A 12,608-nucleotide genomic window follows, 5' to 3' on the forward strand; every position below is an offset into this window, starting at 1 on the left:
TTAGGGGGAGCTCTTGCTTATCACATACTTCTCAATTCAACTATGTTATTATTGATTATATATTATGTCGACACTTTGATCTATACGCTGTCATCAATTACCAAAAAGGGGGATACTGAAAGTGCAACTAATCGGTGGGTGGTTTTTGTAATTAATAATAACATCTACATCATTGAACTAATGTCCACTCAAATAATATTTCAGGAAAGTTCAATATAGCTATGACAATTGGATGTGAATGTGGACCCCTCAAAATGCAAAAAGGAGATGTGTTGGCAAAGCTCCAGGATTCTACATTGTTGGTTTAGTGATCCAAGATCACACTAAGTCCATCAGGAAGTATGTACTATTAAAAGGGCGTGAGGTTTTGATCATTATCTAACTGCTCTCAAGTGCTTAGATATATTGCTCCAAAATCTTCAATCACACCCTCACATTCATCTACGTCCAACCCTAAAGTCCATCTCGGTGCCACTGAAATACATACAACCGAACGCATCAAGATACACTTGACATAACCACTTCCTAAACTCTAACACCGTCATAACGAGTTGGACCTTCGAGCCCACCGAAGAGTCGTTGCTAACCTTCTATTACCAATTGCATTCATCTCGGAATTTCCGAGTGGTTTCAATCGGTGACACTGAAGTGTGAAAAGTGCTTAGTCCAGCTTTGCTTGGGCCCACCGAGAGGTTTCATCTGGTCTTACCGAAAAGTCTAAAGTTCAAACCTTTTGTGGTGATCGGTCTCACCGAGTGCTCTCACCCGGTCCCACCGAGTAGTGCATTAAGGTGTGTAGTGGTTACATTTTTCCAGGCTGCCTATATATACCCCCACCCATTCCACTAACTCTCATAGAGAGATCAGGTCAGATCTTACACTTTCCATATTCATTTTTTGAGAGAGAACCACCTAGACTTGTGTTGAAATCAAGAGGATTCCACTCTAGCCGTTGATCCTTGATCTCTAGCTTCGCCAAGTCTCTTTCCACTACAATCCATCTTGTATCACGTAGACAAAATATGTGAGAGGGTGTCTGAGTGTTGAGAAGACTATCTTTTAAAGAAGTTATGAGAAATCTTTGGATAGTTATGAGCGCATGTTGTATGGTGATGTAATAGTCTCGTCCAAGAGGGTGTGTATGGGTAGAGTTGAAGTAGTGAAGAATCTGGAGGGTGTTGTCTCACATGTTGCAAAGGAGATAGATGAGGAGGATGAAGAGTACGTGCACAAGGGGGCAGAATGTGTTGGAGAAGAGAAGGTTGTCTATGGCACATCGGCGGCCTCCGAGGAGGAGGACCGTCGTGCCAAACAAAAATCATGGGATGGAACTGTCGTGGTATGCTCTCCAACACGGCAGTTCGCGAGCTTTTGGACCTCCAAGGGTGCATAAAGGCAGATTTAGTTTTTCTTTCAGACTCGCATTTGAATAAATGTAAAGCCGATGAGTTGTGTCGCGTCTTAAATTTTGATTCTATGTTTGTAGTGGAAAGTGATGGTTGGGCCAGTGGCCTTGTTTTATTTTATCAAAAGATGAATAAAGTTGTGCTGAACTATGCATTATCTCATTTTATTGATATTTTGTTCATGCATGAGGATATTGTACAGTGGCGGTTTACACGTTTCTATGGTTATCCCGGTTGGAATGATCACAATTTATCTTGGGATGATATTCGTAATTTGTACAGTAAGGGCGATCACCCTTGGATAGTTATGGGAGATTCTAGTGAGATTTTATTTTCTTCGGAAAAAGAGGGTGGTAGTGCGAGACCAAATGCAATGATGAGAGCCTTCCATGAGTGCCTAATGGACTGTGGTCTTGAGGATTTACGCTACATTGGCGGCCCTTTTACTTGGAGTAGAGGTGAAATTAGAGAGCGCCTCGATCGAGCAATTTGTAATATTAGGTGGGCAAACAATTTCCTCGGGCGGTGGTGATTAATGAAGAACATGTTCATTCTGACCATCGTCCTTTGGTTTTGGATATGAATTATGTGGATGAAAACATGTTTAGGTCTCTAGAGGGGCATGTGAAACAGTTTGAAGCAATGTGGTTAACGAAGAGACTGTCGCTGAAATTGTGAAAGCTTCTAGGGAAAAAGCCAATGTAACTGGTATTGGGCCATCACTAGCGGATCGCACACGAGCTGTGTATGCTGATTCGCATTCTTGGGACCGTGAGACTCTTAAGGGGCCGAAGCGGAGAATTAATAAATTAAAAAAGGAACTAGAGAAATTGAGGCGTGGGCCGTTGTGTGAAGAATCCCTGTCCGGACAGAAGGAAATCATAGTACTAATTGAGAACCAGTTGGATCAAGAGGAAATCTTCTGGCTACAAAGAGGTCATGCAAACTGGTTGATGCATGGGGATCGCAATACTTCATTCTTCCGTAACGTTGCAACAGTCAGGAAAAAATAAATAAAAGCAACTTCTTGATGATTCTGGAATTTGGAGAAAAGAGGGTGAACTGAAGGATCACATTACAAATTATTTTTCAAAACTCTTCACGTCGGAGATTTTGCATCTGAGGCAAGAAGTTTTGTCTCACGTTCGCAAGAGAGTGTCTACTTTAATGAACAACTCTCTTTTGGCTCCTTATACTGCGGAGGACGTCCGTAAGGCTTTGTTTGATATTGGGGATTTAAAGGCTCTAGGACCAGACGGATTCCATGCTATATTCTATAAAATATTTGGGCCCATGCTTGGAGATGACTTAGTTGAAGAGATCCTGCAAGTTATTAATACATGCACTATCCCAGAGGGCTGGAATGATACATCGATTGTGATGATTCCTAAGGTTAATGCACCAGAGAGGGTAACCCAGTTTAGGCCAGTCAGTCTATGTAATGTGGTTTATAAGATAATTGCTAAAATGGTGGCTTCTCGGCTGAAGGTTTTTCTCCCTGATATTTTTAGTCCTACGCAGAGTGCCTTTGTGCCCGGTAGATTGATAACAAATAACATTTTAGTGGCTTATGAGTGTTTTCACACCATCAAGAACAAAAGAGAAGGTAAAGAGGGATTGTGTGCTATTAAGCTTGATATGCATAAAGCTTATGACAGAGTTGAGTGGCCTTTTCTGAAGGAGATTATGTTGAGACTAGGATTCCATCAAGACTGGGTAAATCTTATTATGCAATGTGTCTCAACTGTTGAATATAAGGTATGAATTATTGGGGACGAGAGTGAAAGTTTTACACCAACTAGGGGTTTGAGGCATGGTGATCCACTGTCACCTTATCTTCTCTTATTATGCACAGAATGTTTGAATGCATTGCTAGCACATGCTGAGGAGAATGAAAATACTTTGGGAGTGAAGTATGTAGAGATGCCCCCTTCATCACAAACCTTCTCTTTGCAGATGATTTGTTGATTCTTATGAAAGGCAATAATCAAAGAGCGGTAGCTCTCAAATCAGTACTAGATTCATATTCTGTGGCTTCGGGACGATTGGTTAGCGTAGAAAAATCTAGCATTTTCTTCAGTCCTAATATGAATGTGGAAATTAGAGAACAAGTATGAAGTACTTTGAATATTTTGACTGAGGCCCTAAATGATAATTATCTGGGCTTGCCAGCAAATGTGGGATTAGACAAAACAGACTCCTTTCAATTTCTGATTGAGCGAATAGTTAAAAAAATTAGTGGTTGGAAGGAAAAACTACTTTGTGCTGAAGGAAAGGAGATCCTGCTCAAGGCTGTTGTCCAAGCCATACCCACCTATGCAATGCCGGTCTTTAAAATTCCTAAAAAAATTGGAAAGGAATTATTGACGTGATAGCGCATTTCTGGTGGGGAGACGAGGAAAACCAAAGAAGGATGCATTGGATGGCTTGGTGGAAGATGTGTGTTCCTAAAAACCAAGGAGGAATGGGATTTTGTGATATTCACTGTTTTAATTTAGCAATGCTCGCGAAACAGGCGTGGCGCCTTCTTGATAGCCCTGATTCCTTGTGTGCTACTATCCTTCGGGCCAAATACTATCCTGATGGTGATCTCCTGAATACCAAATTAAGGAAAGGCTCTTCCTTCACGTGGCACAGTATTATAGCTGGGGTGAATTCTCTAAAAAATGGTTATATCTCGCGTGTGGGGAATGGATAGAACATCAATATTTGGGATGACGCTTGGATTCCAAATTGTGCAAATAGGAAAATTGTAACGGCAAAGGGTAGACTTTTGTTATCTAAAGTGGTTGATTTGATTGATCCTGTTATAAATAACTCGGATGAAGATCTTATTAGAAAAAGAATGTGGCCCATTGATGCTCAACGTATTCTTTCAGTTCCACCGCCACAACATGACATGCCAGATTTCATTGCCTGGAGCCATATGAAGAATGGTATGTTTTCGGTACGATATGCATACTCAGTGGAGTGGGACCATCAGCATGGAAGTAAACCGAGACACTCTAATGGGATGGATCGATCTACGACTAACCCTATTTGGAGAAAGTTATGGAGGTTATCTTGCTCGGCAAAGGTTGAAAAATTTATCTGGTGTACGCTACATGGCACCCTTCCTTGTTGTGCAACGCTTGCAGATAGACATATGAAAATTTCACCAATTTGCCCCACTTGCTCTGAGGTCTTGAAGATACTAAGCATTTGCTTTTTCTGTGTACTAAACCAAAGGAAGTTTGGAAAAGATTAGGGATGGATGATATTATCGCAAAAGCTTGTGAGGTTGATCGGGCTGGTGAGGCAGTGTTGGACTATTTAATTCTTCTAGCATATCAAGAATGGAGGATTATGGGACACCACAATGTGTGTGAAATGATTGCGATCTCACCATGGTATCTATGGCGGGAAAGACGAAAATTGGTGCATAAGGAGAAAACTCAGAATGCTCATATGATCTCTATGGGAATTTTAGCCCTAACAACAAACTTTGTCAATGCATCATCCCCAAAGGCCTCAATGAGAAGAGAGGGATGGTCTTATCCCCCTAGGAGTTTTGTAAAACTTAACGTGGATGCTTCTTTTGACCATAATCTGCTACGGGGCATGATGGGGGCGGTCCTTAGAGATGATAAATGAATATTTTTGTAGGAGGAAACAAGAAGATTGACGATTGTGCGGATGTATTGATAGATGAAGCACCGGTGCTCAAATTTGGCCTAACTCTGGTGCAAAAGCGGGTGGTAATCGTATCATTATTAACTCAGACAATATGGAGGTCATTGAGACAATGAACGATGGAGGACGATCTGCGAGTGCGGTGGCGGAAATATTCGATGACTATTTTCATTGTGCGTGTGATTTTGTAGTTACTAGATTTGAGCATTGTAATAGAGAAGCAAATAAAGTTGCTCATGAGATCGCTAGACTAGTAAGATTTTCTCAGTCTTCTGATTGGTTTGAAGAACCATTAGTTGAAATTGTAACGTTACTCTTAAACTATGTTTTGATTATCTCTAACGAATAAAGTTCATGTTTTACTCAAAAAAAGGAGTTCATCATCAGCAACAACATATGTTATCTTTTGAAGAGTGGTGTCTCCTAGATTGGTTAGATGTCACTTGGGAGCCCCAAACTTGTAGAGTTGAACCAAAGAGTTTGCAGGGGCAAGGAGTCGTTACTTTGTGAATCTGTGATCACTTATACAAGGTTGCTTCTTCGTGGACCCTTCATGGGCGGAACCCTTCATGGGCTCGCGCAACCATTATCCTTCGTGGGTTTAAGTCTCCATCAATATGGAAGTACCATAGCACCTCCTATCAAAACCATGCCAAAAATCATCATGTCTTCATTGCATTTAATTTTCTCCAAACCATTCTTCAACTTTCATGTGAAGAGTCTTTACTTTCCCTTGACACTAAGTATACTTGCATGTGTAGGGTGCTAGTAGACTTGATAGAATTTCTATAATCTACGAATAACTAAAACTGAGAAAAGACAATATTTTTAATTGATCAAGTAGTCTAGTCACTCCCTCTCGACCTACTTTCGATCCTACATCAGGGAGCTCCGAGAGCGAGGGCAAAGAGCGGAGGGGTGGAGTGTAGCAACATAAGGGTCCAAGAGAGGGGTTGTCTTGGACCAACCTCTCAGATTCGATGTAGTGGACACTTGACACTCTTTTATAACTCTTCTCCATTTGGATGAGATAACTGGATCTCGCCTATTCTGACTGTTTAGATATAAACTTGGAAGCCCACTGAATTACTAGTGTGTGAACCAAAATAAATGCCCACCTTGAACATGCCCTAAGAGGCCCCACTTGAGTAGTATCTCCTGTGCCCCTAGCTCGTTCGTGAGTTGCCTAAAATTAGGAGAGAGTGGCACTGCCTTTGAGACTTGTTAGTCGGCTCTTCAAGCGCTCGCGAGCCAAACCCACGTTGACATGTGTACCCGCGTGGGTCGGCCCAATAACGTAACTGCTACCTCGCTAAATCACCCTCACATTTGTTCGCTTGGTTGACCGTTGTTTGTTTGATTGGTTGGTCGTTGGTTCATGACCATTGTGTGTCGACTTTCTCTACACAATTAGAGATTTGGAATGCAAACACGTTCCTAATTTGAAAGAAACACCAGTTTAAGAAAGGTTCAAGGATTTGAAAATACTCACGAGTTTGAAAAGATCATGAATTCTAAAATATTCGCAAATTTGAAAAAAGTTCATGAATTTAATTTTTTTTTGAAAAAAGTTCATGGATTGAAAACCGGTCAAGAATTTGAAAAGGGATTAGAAGTTCAAAAAACATTTACAAATTTGAAAAACGTTCATAATATTAAAAAAAGCTCACGAATTTGAAAACGGGCCAAGAAAAAACAGAAAAGGAAAAAATAATGAAAAAACAGAAAAGGAAACATAATTAAAAACCTTCATAACTCGTCCCAAGAAAACTAGGCGAACATTAACCCAGAAAAAAACTATGAAACCTTGTAAAAGCGTCCCAAAACTGAGAAAAATAGCCTACATTTTTTAGGGATAAAAAACTATATATGGACCAGCCATATTAGCGTAGAGAAACTTGGCACATGGCGGTGTGGACGAGCATAAAAGAAAAATGGTAAAAGGACATAGCAACAGACGGTGTGCACCAAGTTTCACAAAAAGTAATAACTACTCTCTCCATTTCTAATAAACGACTCAACTTTATACTATCTCTAATACAAAACTACATTAAGATTGAGACACTTGTTTTAGGATAGAGAAAGTAGTGCTTAAGATACTAAATAAGAATTGGAGCTACCTTTTAGGTTAGGGCTAGTTTTCGGCCCTTGGAGAGAATCAGATGGCGTCGGCTACTAATGGATCCATTGTGGCCCAAAAAAGTATTGCAGAGATCTTCGGTTTATAGGGACAGCCTATGTCTCGCTCGTAGCAGGACATAGGGCAGTCTTGCCCGTGAGCACACTATACGGAGTCGGTGTTGGACTGGCTCAATAGGGACCAGGCGTCGACATCGTGTTTATTTTCTTCCTTTTATCCTATTTTTATTTGTAATAAAGAAAATCCTAAAAATAAAACACGTGAATCTGAAAACTGTTAACACTGAAAAAAATTTGTTTGTGCAACTAAAACATTTGTATAATTTTACAAAATGTTCGTGGGCATGATTTGTTTTTCGGTATTTAAGAACAATCCATGTGTTTTTAATGTATATACAGTGTCAAAAATAATTAATTTGCATAGTAGAAAAAATGTTTCATACCATTTAAACAAATGTAAGTGACATTTTATAGAATTGTTCCCGTGTTTACAAAAAATATTTAGGATACTTAAAAATGAATATAATTTTTTTTCGCGTAGTATTGAATAATTTTTTATTACCATTTAGAAAATATTTCAACAAGTATTTGAAAATGTACCGACCATTTATTACCAAGTATTAGAAAAGCTGTTCAACACATGGTATTAATTTTTTTTGAAACATACATTGTACATCTGAGAAATGTACAATGTGTACCAAAAAACTTTTCATTTGTGCACTAAATATAAAACTGTGTAAAGATAAAAAAAAAGTACAAATGTGTTGAAAAAATGATAAGAAAAGACCAAGAAACATAAGAAAGAAGAAATGCAAGGAAGAAAAATAGAAAACCGAAGTATAGGAAAAACATGAAAATTTTGATTTTTTATATATATTAGAAAAATTGCAAAACGTAACCTCTGAATTAACACTTAATCATGCATTTGAAAAGTAGTAAACATGAATAGATTTTCTTTTTATATATAATGTACAACCTGTATGGTAAAAGTAGACATAAAAACTAAATATATGAAAACATGTTAATGATATAATTAAAAAATTAAACTTGTGAATAAAAACTATTCCTGATGTATACAAAAAGTGCACAACGTGTAAAAAAGTTAGATATCAAAAACATATAAACGAAAAATCTTAATAATGTATATTAAAAATATTATATTTTTATAAAAATAATGTTTAAAACACACATATATATAGAAAATGTTAAACATCAGTATGAAAATGTTCCTTAGATATAAATAAATCTGCAATATAGATTTTTAAAACTAAAAATCAAAAATCAAATATTTGGAGAAAAGTTTAATCATGTATTTACAAAATATTCGACATGTCCATAAAACATATTTCAAACATATACGGAACATGTTTCATGTATATGAAAAAATTTAATATATATAAAAAATGTTCATGTTCTACACTAAAGGGTATAGAAAAAATATACTCCCTCCGTTCGGAAATACTTGTCCTAAAAGTAGATGTTTCTAGACTTATTTTAGTTATAGATACATCCTTTTTATACATTTCTAGGACAAGTATTTCCGGACGGAAGGAGTACAACAAAAGGCAGCTTAAAACCTTGTAAACCGGGAAAGAAACAAAGAAATCCGAAGGTAACCGAGTATAAAAGAGAGAAAACGACAAAGAAATAAAGGAAAACTAAAAATAACATTGAAATATTAAATTGAAACAAATAAAACCAACAAAAAACAAAAGAAATTTCGTACGAAAGAATGAAAACAATGAAATGGAGAAATAAACAGTTAAAAAAAGAAAACCAAGGAGGAAACAAGGAAAACCAATGAAAACAGGAGAACAATAGAAAGATATCTTAAAAAGGTGAAAACCAACAATGAAAGAAACAAATAGAAAACCAGTGAATAAATAATGAAAACCAAAATAAAAAACAAAATACAAGGAGAAAAAAGCAAATGGCACCTAAAAGAAATAGGACAAAAGTCGGGGAGTTCCTAGTCGGCGTATTAAACGTCGGCTAGGAGAACTGGCGCCCACGCGCCCAGGAAATTGGGCCAGCCCAGTTTTACGGTCGCTTTCGTATAGGAAGTACCAAAAAGCAAAAACATTTGAAAATATGTTCACGCATTTTAAATGTTCAATCTGATCTGGAAAATGGGTTCATAAATTTTTAAAAAATTCATGGATTTTTAAAAAATAGTTCATGAACCTGAAAAAAGTTCATCAATTTTAAAAAAATAATCAAATTTCAAAACTTTATCGAATTTCGAAAAAAGTTCATGAAATTTGAAGAAAGTTCATCAAAATTTTAAAAATAAAGTTCATCAAAATTTTAAGAGAGTTCACCACAGGTCAGAAAAGTTCATCTATTTTTTTAATAAGGAAAATCATCAATTTTTAATAAAAACACGAATTTTGAAAAAATTCACGCATTAACTTAAAAGATAAAATGAAAAAATAAAACCCCAATAAAACAGCCCCGCAAATGACCAGCGAATCGGGTAAAACGGTTTGGGAAGGTTCTGGAAGCTTCCAAAAATTGAGGAATTCCCGCTATCGGAGCAACAAATAAAAACAGGAATAACATGTTTGTAACACGTAGTCGTTTGTCGCGTAGTAATGGGCGTCGCTCGCATCGAAGTAACTAGTCACGTGTTCGAACTCCCACAGCGTCCCTTTTTTCTAAACGTTTTAACGAATAAAGATGAACCGGCCCATCCCATACAGGTGAAGGGATGCGTTACAGGTGCCCGTTTGTGAACAGGCGCATAAGCGTCCAAAGAGAAACGACACTAAACCTGTACAGCCACCAACACGTCGAGCGAGCAAGTGCAACTGCGATGAGAGAAAATGGGCCGGCAGGCCGAAATCCTTGAAGCTATAAGTGAGAAATAACATTTAGAGTGCTTATTCGCGTAATGATGACACTCATTTTCAAATTTATCGATAACCGAGATACCCACCGACCAAACAAGGAAAATAAGTCTTCATTATGTGTGTCACCGTTGCTTCATCCTGTCAGCCCATATATAATACCGTATACCATTTGAACTGTTCTATGTCAAGGATCGGTCAATTAGATAATATCGACTTCACACCTATATATACGTCTTCAAATACTGACCGAATCACCAACCCCACGAAGCTATGCAAGGCGGGCAGATTAGTACACAATACCTACTAGATGCTCCAGGGAGCAGGCAAGAACCGTACGTGTCAGCTTCAACCGCATCTTCAACCCGAATCTATGTACTGGCCTTAAATATTTGGTAATGTTGAAAATCGGAAGACAATTTTTTAAGCATACTAAATCATATGTTTTTAAGGCCACTTATGTGTGCGTGGAGATGAAAAATTCCGTTTACACGCATGACAATTTCCCTGCCAAAAATATAAACTTCAATGAATTTATCGTGTTTGTCAATTAAACTTGTCATTCTCGACAAATTTAGATTGTCATAAAACCGTTTGATTTGTCATGGTCAAAAAATGGACTCCAATTTTGTAGCTGAGTCTTAAATACTTGGATCGAACGGTCCAACCATTTTGAGACGTTCAACATTGATCCTTAGTTTAGTTTGAATGAGTGTGCTTGGACGTGTGTCACGCCCATGTGACGATTTGACTCCCCTTCGTTTTGACTCTAGGATGTCCAATTTGGCTTTCAATGAAATTTCCATTCCCTATCTCGTCCTTTCCAATGCAGTTTCTTCCTGCCGTCTCATTGGCTCACTTTAGAATCGGATGTCTTTTTAGTCAAGGTCATCTATACTCGGACCACTCATATCCGTCTGAACCGTTTGGGCAGGTTGCCCGGTCATTGATTGGTCATAAAAGTTGACCTAGTCAGGCGTCTTAAATGGGGTTCAAATATCCGGGCTAACCGGCATCCAACATATCCAGTTCAAATATGGGGTGGATATGGGTAGCCCGGGCACGTCCGTCACGTCGAACCCGACATTCTGACCCCACCGTAAATTGCACCAGATCTACCCGACATAACTATCCGATCCATTTTCTCTGTCCTCTCTTCTTCCTTCTTCGTGTTGTGTGCCTGGCAGCTTTGCCATTGCGCATACTCCGCCATCGTTCCTAGCTTCTGCCCCGCCAACTTCGTGAGAGGAGTCTTATGTCCCGTCCTCGTCGCAGAAGACGTCGTTGCCGTCCCGAAAGACACTGCGGTACGTCCGACAACATTGTGGCTCCGCCTTGCTCTAGATGTGTTCGTCACAATGTCTGATCGAATTTTTTTAATCAAATTTTTGGGGGAACGATGGATTCCGATGGTTCCTTCGACGAGGAGTATGGACCGACGGGGCTTGATCAAATGATTTAAAATGAGTTCTTTGATTTATCAGATCCGGACAAAGAAGTAGACATGATCATGTTCATGATCAAGAAAGAGGAAATGGACAGGCAAGTGGAGCATATTCTCTATTTCAAGGGCTTATCAAAGGGAGAAGAGTGATCAATCGGGATAGGGTATCTAGAGCAAAGCTACTGCAGAAGGATTACTTTGCATTGAACCTGATTTTCCCGGATGATCAATGGTTTTTTCGCTGTTTTGCATGCGAAAACCATTATTTTTGGCTTTTTGCGCATTGTGGATGTATTGGAGGCACAAGACGACTATTTCAAGCTCACAAGGGATTGCTGCGGTGAACTCTCTTTCTCCGCCAAACAAAAGTGCACGGCTGCTGTGAGAATGCTTGCACTTGGTATTGTGGCAGATGTCCTTGGTGAGATGGTCAGGATGGGAGTGAGCACATGCCGGAAGACTACTTTCAAGTTTGCCCATGTTGCGGTCGAGGTGTTTGGAGCAGAGTATCTCAGAGAACCAAATGTGCAGGACACGAAGAAGTTGTTGGCTATTGGAGAGGCCATAGGGTTTCCAAGAATGCTCTCACCAATTGATTGCATGCATTGGCAGTGGAATTACTCCCACAAAGGTTTGCGAGGAATGAATCAAGGTCACACCACAGAGGCCACCATCACACTAGAAGCAGTGGCATCATATGACTTATGAATTTGGCATGATTTCTTTAGAAAGTTGGGTTCTCACAACTACATCAACGTGCTTCAATGATCTCCGGTGTTCAAGAGGCTTTGCAATGGGGAATCACCTCCGTGCAACTACACCATCAATTTGAGACTACAACATGGGATACTTTCTTGTGTTTGGCATATATCCTCGGCGGCCTGCAACTGTGAAGACCATATCCGAACCTTATGGCAAAAAAAAAGCATTTTGCAACAATGTAGGAAGCAACTAGAAAGCATGTGGAGAGGTCATTTGGAGTGCTAGGAGCGTGTAGGGGAATTGTTCGTGGGCTTGCAATGATGTGGGATTCGGAAACTTTGTGGCACCTTCTCACATGTTGTCTTATTTTGCACAATATGATCATCGAGAATGTAA

General features: G+C 39.0%; 1 pseudogene; it reads left to right on the forward strand.

Annotated features, from left to right (window-relative positions):
- Positions 1-1,099: 1,099 nt before the first annotated feature.
- Positions 1,100-12,218, forward strand: LOC123441620 (annotated as a pseudogene).
- The last annotated feature ends 390 nt before the right edge of the window (positions 12,219-12,608 follow it).

Source organism: Hordeum vulgare, chromosome 3H (assembly GCF_904849725.1).
Source record: "Hordeum vulgare subsp. vulgare chromosome 3H, MorexV3_pseudomolecules_assembly, whole genome shotgun sequence".
Lineage (NCBI taxonomy): Eukaryota > Viridiplantae > Streptophyta > Magnoliopsida > Poales > Poaceae > Hordeum > Hordeum vulgare.